The 7,766-nt window shown below is 47.1% G+C and overlaps 1 long non-coding RNA gene across 1 annotated transcript; it reads left to right on the top strand.

Moving 5' to 3' along the window:
• Window positions 1-1,542: 1,542 nt before the first annotated feature.
• Window positions 1,543-3,099, top strand: LOC146072334 (uncharacterized). The gene is made up of 3 exons (XR_014473065.1): window positions 1,543-1,616; window positions 2,414-2,494; window positions 3,025-3,099. It is a non-coding gene; the product is annotated as an uncharacterized LOC146072334 (long non-coding RNA).
• The last annotated feature ends 4,667 nt before the right edge of the window (window positions 3,100-7,766 follow it).

Below are 7,766 nucleotides of genomic sequence, written 5' to 3' on the forward strand. Positions count from 1 at the left end.
CTCATTAACTCCTTTGGCTTCCAATATCACCTCTATGCAGATGACACCCAAATCTACCTCTCCTCTCCTGATCTGTCCCCCACTGTTTTCTCTCAAGTTTCCAACTGCCTCGCTGCCATCTCTACCTGGATGTCTGAGCGATTTCTGAAGTTGAATATGGACAAAACCGAACTTATTATCTTTCCCCCACCCAGAGCTATGCCCCCTACTAATATCTCTATCACTGTTAACAACACCATCATCTCCCCTGTTCCCCAACTCTGCTGCCTGGGTGTCACTCTTGACTCCTCCCTCTCCTTTGCACCCCACATCCAAGCCCTGGCCCATTCTTGCCGTTTCCAGTTACGCAACATTGCTCGCATCAGGCCCTTTCTCTCACAGAGTGCAACTAAGCTGATCATCCACTCATTGGTCATCAAACGGCTTGACTACTGTAATGCTCTTCTCACCGGCCTCGCTCAATCCCAACTGGCTCCTCTCCAATCTGTCCTCAATGCTGAAGCCAGGCTTATCTTCCTCTCCCGCCGCTCTAATTCTGCTACCCCCCTTCAACAAAATCTGCACTGGCTTCCATTCCCCTACAGAATCCTCTTCAAACACCTCACACTCACATACCGGGCCATCTCTAATTCCATTGCTCCATATATCTCTAACCTCATCTCCATTCATACACCCTCCCGCCCTCTATGGTCAGCTGACGACTGTCGTCTCTCCTCCACTCTGATCACTACTTCCCATGCTAGAGTACAGGACTTTGCCCGTGCTGCACCCCTTCAGTGGAACGCACTCCCTCGCTCCATTAGACTCTCCCCGACCTTGCAAAGCTTCAAACGGGCACTGAAAACTATTCATCAAAGTGTACCCTTCCACTGCATAAACCAGCTGGTTCTCCGACCCCTTGCCTGTTTACATCCTGCTATCTTACCACCACCCCCTCGCTTGCACCTCTTGTAATCTGTCTGTCTCCCCTTCCTACTAGATTGTAAGCTCCTCCGAGTAGGGCCCTCTTCCCTCCTATTGTCAAAGCCCACTTCTCTTGACATTTCACTCACAGCTCTCCTTTACTCCAACACTCAGTGACCATCTTCGTCTGCATACTCATCTCCATCATTGGCCTCAAGCCTCTAGTTGTATGTTGATTGGGTCCTCACTACTTACATTCAAGCTGTAATGTGTATTGAACTGTGGTGCTCTTTATTTGTACTGTATTTTTGTTATTTATTCAATGTTATGCCAAGTTTTGTCTCCCTGTATTGTTCCTTTGTACGGCGCTGCGAAACACTTGTGGCGCCTTATAAATAAAATTATAATAATAATAATAAAGTTCAAATAGGGACTTTGGTGTTTGGGGTGGCAGTAGGTTATGCTCCCCTATCTGAATTTTGGACTGTGCTGCAGCCCTGCAACTTTGCAACTGCCACTGGCATGGAGGTCAAGGAACAGAGCATTTCATCCCTCCTGGAATGGGTTATGTTGGGAGGTACTGTATAGTACATTAGTGTTAGAAAAGATACAGTAGTTTTTTTGTGTGCTTTTCCACAGTGCCAGTGAGTGAGCGGCTTGCCCCCCCCAACCCCATCAGGAGGAGACGGAGCAGCCGAGCACCAGCGCTGGTGGTAAATACAGTAATGTACAGTACAGTAATACTGTACTCTACTTACAGTATGGGCCCAACCTGTAACATACAGTAGCTACAGTACAGTAGTTCTCTACCTGCACTGTTGTAATTAAGGCTGAGCAAAGATGTTAGTCCATCAAGTTCAACCAACTGAACTGTACTGGACAGTATCTAGAGTGACTTGTACTGTAACTACTGTACTGACTTGAGTAAAACATACTGTACAGTATCTACAGTACAGTATACAGTAGCAGAGCCAGCCCTAGCCTAAATGACACCCTAGGCAACATTTTGGCTGTTGCCCCCTAGAACATCCACTAGTTCAACCTCAGGCCTACTGTACAGTATATTCTGTGTGTTACTGCGGCGGTAACTGCATACGGAACGCTACAGTATGTTACAGTGATTTCCATGAATACAATATTTCATATGCATATACAGCCTCACCCACACACATACTGTAATATACAGTAGGCATGCTGCATATCATTTTAATCAGCAGAAGCATAGATGCAGTTGCATAGTTTGCCTAGGCTCGGCTCTGTACAGTAGGATTCCCTTAGTGGCCAAAAATGAATCCAGTTTTGATTAAAATTAATGAGCAGTAGTTGCTGTAACCGCCCCCACTGCCAATGACTTACAGAATGTTACTGCTCTAATGGTGAAGAATCCCATTCTTACACTACTGTAATTCAGTACGGAAGTTCTTTTCCTCCGGCCTCACTACAGTACTCTACTGTATGGTACAGTCTCTTTATTTTGTCTTTTTTTTTTTTTTTTTTTTTACATTTGCAGCATCCGAAAGCCTCCCGCCCAGCCAGGAGGAGCTGACGGCCTCCACCTCCACCCAGCAGGAGACGGGACCCAGTGCGGTTGGTAAGTATTGTACAGTGTAACACCAGGGCTCCCATCACGTGTACCGGAAAGTACTGTACGTGTAGGTCCACCATGTAACATACAGTAGTACTCTACCTGTACTGTTGTGCAGTAATTCAGGCTGAAAAAAAGATGTTAGTCCATCAAGTTCAACCAACTGAACTGTACGGGACAGTACAGTTTCTACAGTAACTTGTAACTCAGTAGTTACAAGTTACTGTAGATACTGTCCACTACAGTTCAGTTGGTTGAATTGAGTAAAACATACAGTACAGTATCTACCTGTACAGTGCAGTATACAGTAGGATTCCCTTAGTGGCCAAAAATGAATCCAGTTTTGATTAAAATTAATGAGCAGTAGTTGCTGTAACCGCCCCCACCGCCAATGACTTTCAGAATGTTACTGCTCTAATGGTGAAGAATCCCATTCTTGCACTAATTCAGTATGGAAGTTCTTTTCCTCCTGCCTCACTACAGTACTCTACTGTACGGTACAGTCTCTTTATTCTGTCTTTTTTTTACATTTGCAGCATCCGAAAGCCTCCCGCCCAGCCAGGAGGAGCTGACGGCCTCCACCCAGCAGGAGACGGGACCCAGTGCGGTTGGTAAGTATTGTACAGTGTAACACCAGGGCTCCCACCACGTGTACTGGAAAGTACTGTATGTGTAGGTCCACCCTGTAACATACAGTAGTACTCTACCTGTACTGTTGTGCAGTAATTCAGGCTTAAAAAAAGATGTTAGTCCATCAAGTTCAACCAGGGACAGTACAGTTTCTACAGTAACTTGTAACTCAGTAGTTACAAGTTACTGTAGATATTGTCCACTACAGTTCAGTTGGTTGACTTGAGTAAAACATACAGTACAGTATCTTCCTGTACAGTGCAGTATACAGTAGGATTCCCTTAGTGGCCAAAAATGAATCCAGTTTTGATTAAAATTAATGAGCAGTAGTTGCTGTAACCGCCCCCACCGCCAATGACTTTCAGAATGTTACTGCTCTAATGGTGAAGAATCCCATTCTTGTACTACAGTAATTCAGTATGGAAGTTCTTTTCCTCCGGCCTCACTACAGTAGATGGCCGCGTGTCCCAAGTACTGTATACAGTAGGCATGTTAGTGAACAAAGGCCTGTTACAGTATTTGTACCGTATAACAACTGGGGTCCAACCATTTACTCTACTGTACAGTACAGTACTGTATGTTTATTTTGTCTTTTTATTTACAGTTACAACATCAGAAAGTGTCCCCACCACCCAAATCACCCTCCGCCACCGATGCCGCAGAAATAGCACACCCTCTCCCTCTGGCCCATCAACAGCTGGTAGGTACTGTACTGTCCAGTTCTCCTGATTTCATCTGGGACAGAGACGGCAGGGGTGATACTGTACATAGACAACGGGGACACTGACAGGAAACAGGTGCCACACAGTCTGTATGACCTAACCTCTCCTGCCAGCGCAGCGACCGTGACACATCCGGATGCAGCAGCCAGAATACATTTACTGTAGGTGACCAGAATTGTGGTGCAACTGTCACGGTTACACTACTGAATATGTGTTCTGGATACTGTACAGTACAGTACTGTATGTTTCAAACTAACCTCTTTTTCTGTTCTTATCCGCAGTTCCACCCACCCAGATTACCCTCCGCCACCGCCGCCGCAGGACCAGCGAACCATCCCCCCCCAGGCCATTGGCAGCTGGTAAGTACTGTACAGTACTCTGATTTCATCTGGGACAGAGACGGCAGGGGTGATGCATAGACAATGGGGACACTGACAGGAAACAGGGACTACTGTACAGGGTTTATACTATCCATACAACTTCCCCTCTCCTCCCAGCACGACGGCCGTGACACATCCAGATGCTGAGGCCAGAATAGATTTTGTTTACCATAATTGTGGTGCAACTGTCAGTTACTGTACAGTACACATTATTGAACATGTGTCCTAGATACTGTACAGTACAATATAGTACTGTACTTTGCAAACTAACCTACAGTTTTTTCCTTTGCTTTTTCACAGATGACCGTGAAAGGCTGCGGACCCTGTGGCCCATATTTCATAGGATGGTTCGCATGGTTTGCAGAGCTGTGGCGGACAGCCAAACTCCCCCAGAGGACCCAGTGTCTAGAGGTAAATCATACTGCACTGTTTCTCTTCACCATGCTGGAAAGGGATATACAGTACAGTAGGAGTCATTATTTCAAATGACTTACTGTAAAGGCAGGAAAGCAATAGTACAGTAGCAAAGCAATGATGAAGGCTAGTCAGATGCTTGGTTGCATAGGGAGAGGAATCAGTAGCAGAAAAAAAGAAGAGGGAACAGAGAAGGGAAAGGGGGGACATGATAGAAATCTTTAAATATACTGTACAGTATCAAGGGTTTGAACATGCTGTAGTAAGGAGGGACATTTTCTTCAAACAAAAAGAAGTTATAGAACACAAGGACATGCACTGAAACTGGAGGGAGGTACTGTAGGTACAGGTGAAATGTTAGAAAGAATTACTTCACAATTACTTCACAGAAAGGGTAGTGGATAAGTGGAATAGCGTCCCATCAGAGGTGGTAGAGGCTAAGACAGTAGAACAATTTAAACATGCTTGGGATAGGCATATGAATATCCTTACAAAGAAATAAGGATTAAAAAGGGTTGAGATGACCTGAAGGATAAATAAGGGGCAGACTAGATGGGGCAAATGGTTCTTATCTGCCGTCAAATTCTACTACAGTACAGTATATACTTCCGGAGGACAATGTTTAATATGGAGGTAGTGCTCCACCAACTGGTGGACCAGTTATTTATGGGCGCCTTCCGCCAGCTTTAGTTTTTTTGTATTTTTTTTTCGTGATTAAAAGCCCAAAGTTAAAAACGTTCAATACTGTAGTTTTGTCTCTTTCTTTATTGACAGAAGATGATATGGGATACAATCAGTGGGGAAAGGGAAACGAGGTACTGTACTGTAGAGTACCGAACAATACAAAAGATACTGTAAAGATACTGTAAAAACAAACACGAACAACATCAATTTTTAATTTTTTATTTTTTAAGGGGGGGGCAGGGTGGTCAATTACATTACACTTTTATTGACAGTGGAGGGATGACAAGGGATACAGTCCAATCAGTGGGGAAAAGGTAACAAGATACAGTACAGCACAGAACAATAAAAACAATGGTAACATCACACACTACTTTTATTTTTTTGCTTTTTATATATATATATATATATATTTTAGGAACAGCAGCACACACACACACGGAAAACACACGGAAGAGAAATACTGTAGGGTGGGGTGAAGTGGGTTTTTTTTTGGTATTTTTTTCTTTTGGGGGGGGGGGGGGGGGGGGGGGGCAGTACTTTGGAACACTGACCAGAGGAGTAGCTAGGTGACATTGTGCCCGGAGCAGCAGTAGGTTTCGGCACCCCCCCCTTCCCGTAAATTTTCCTTCTTATAGTAATGCACCTTACACATGATGCCACACAAATTGTAATGCCCATTATAGAATATGCCACATCGTAGTGCTCATTACACATTTTGACCTACACCGTAATGCCTAGTAGACATTATGCCACATACCATAATGCTTAAGTAACTGCATGCCACACGCCGTAATGCACATTGCACATGAGGGAGCACAAGAGGGAGAAAAAGAGAAGAGAGAGTGAGGGAGAAAGGGAGGGGAAAAAGAGGAGAGCGAGGAAGCGCAGGGCATAGAGCGTAAGGGAGCACATGAGAGAGAGAGGAGGGAGGGGATCAGGAGAGGAAAAAGAGGGGGTGGGTTGGGGGGGGGATGGAGGAGCACTGGGGAGATGGAGAGAGAGCAGAGGAGCGCAGGAAAGGGAGGGGGACCATGGGGGGTGGTTGATGACTGGAGAGACAGGAAGGAGGGGGAAAGAAAAGAGAGGCAAATGGGAAAGCCAGGCTGTACTTCCTAATTTTCCATTTCCGCACCACTGCTCCGCCCCTCTGCCTGAAAGTATAAGTTATTCACCAAGGGATGTCCTTACCAGTGCCTGAGAAGTCCCACTCCTTGCTGCCGTGTCTCCTGCTCTCACACTGCAGGGCCTCTGTTCTCCCGTGTACAGGAGCCGTCGCCGGGCCTACTCTCCCACATAGATGCAGCGCCGCCGGGACTCCTGCTCCTCCCGTACATAGATGCAGCTTCCGGGTCTCTGCTCCTCTGCATGCAGGTGCCGCCACTGGTCCTTCTTCTCTGCACACAGGCGCCGCTTGTCCTTCCAGTGACACATGCAGGATTTTGAAAGGGGTAAATAAGTGGTTACAGAACCAATAATAACTGCCCCCACCCCCATAGATAGCTAGAATAACCCCTCATAGAAGGCATAGCCCCTCCATAGTCAGCATAGCCCCACATAGTCAACACAGCCCCCTAGGAACAGCACAGTCCCCCATACACACCATAGCTAGCCCAACATCGTCATCATAGCCCCACCACAGTTAGACAGCAGAAATCCCCATGTAGACAGCACAGCCCCCATACACAGCACAGCCCCTAATGCACACCATAGCCCCACCATAGTTAGATAGCAGAACCCCCCATAGTCAGAACAGCCCTCATATAGACAGCACAGCCCCCCCATATACAGCACAGCCTCCCCATACACAGCACAGCCCCCCATACACACCATAGCCCCACCATAGTTAGACAGCAGAGCCCCCCCTAGTCAGAACAGCCCTCCCATATATAGACAGCACAGCCCCCCATAGACAACAGAACCCCCCATAGACAGCATAGCCCCACATAGACAGCAGAACCCCCCCCCCCATAGTCAGAACAGCCTTCCCATAGACAGCACAGCCCCCCATACACAGTACAGCCCCACCATAGTTAGACAGCACTAACCCCCCCCCCACACACACCATAATCAGCATAGCCCCTCAGACAGAACACCCCCCAATCGGAGACCGCCTCAAGCACAGTCCCCCCTCCCCCCTAGGCAGCAGACATCACAAGGATCCTCTCCAGCCTTCCACTGTTCCACACACACAGTCTGCAGACTTTGCAGGCACAAGCCTGGCCAGTGTGCAGATTCAATCATCCCAGAACCACTGGCAGCCCCTGCCCCCCTACTCACTTTGTAAATAGAGTAGCCCTGGTGCCCATGTGCTCCTCCGTAGGTCTCTCCCCTCTCAGGCTGTATGTTATGTCGTCATCGTCAGCCTGAGGAGCTGCTCCCCCTGCCTGCCAGCGGCTGCATCTACATGTCACAGAGAGGCAGACAGCAGCCGCAGCAGCAGCAGGGAGG

The sequence above is a fragment of the Crinia signifera genome, chromosome 4 (assembly GCF_055691185.1).
Source record: "Crinia signifera chromosome 4, ASM5569118v1, whole genome shotgun sequence".
In the NCBI taxonomy this organism is placed as follows: domain Eukaryota; kingdom Metazoa; phylum Chordata; class Amphibia; order Anura; family Myobatrachidae; genus Crinia; species Crinia signifera.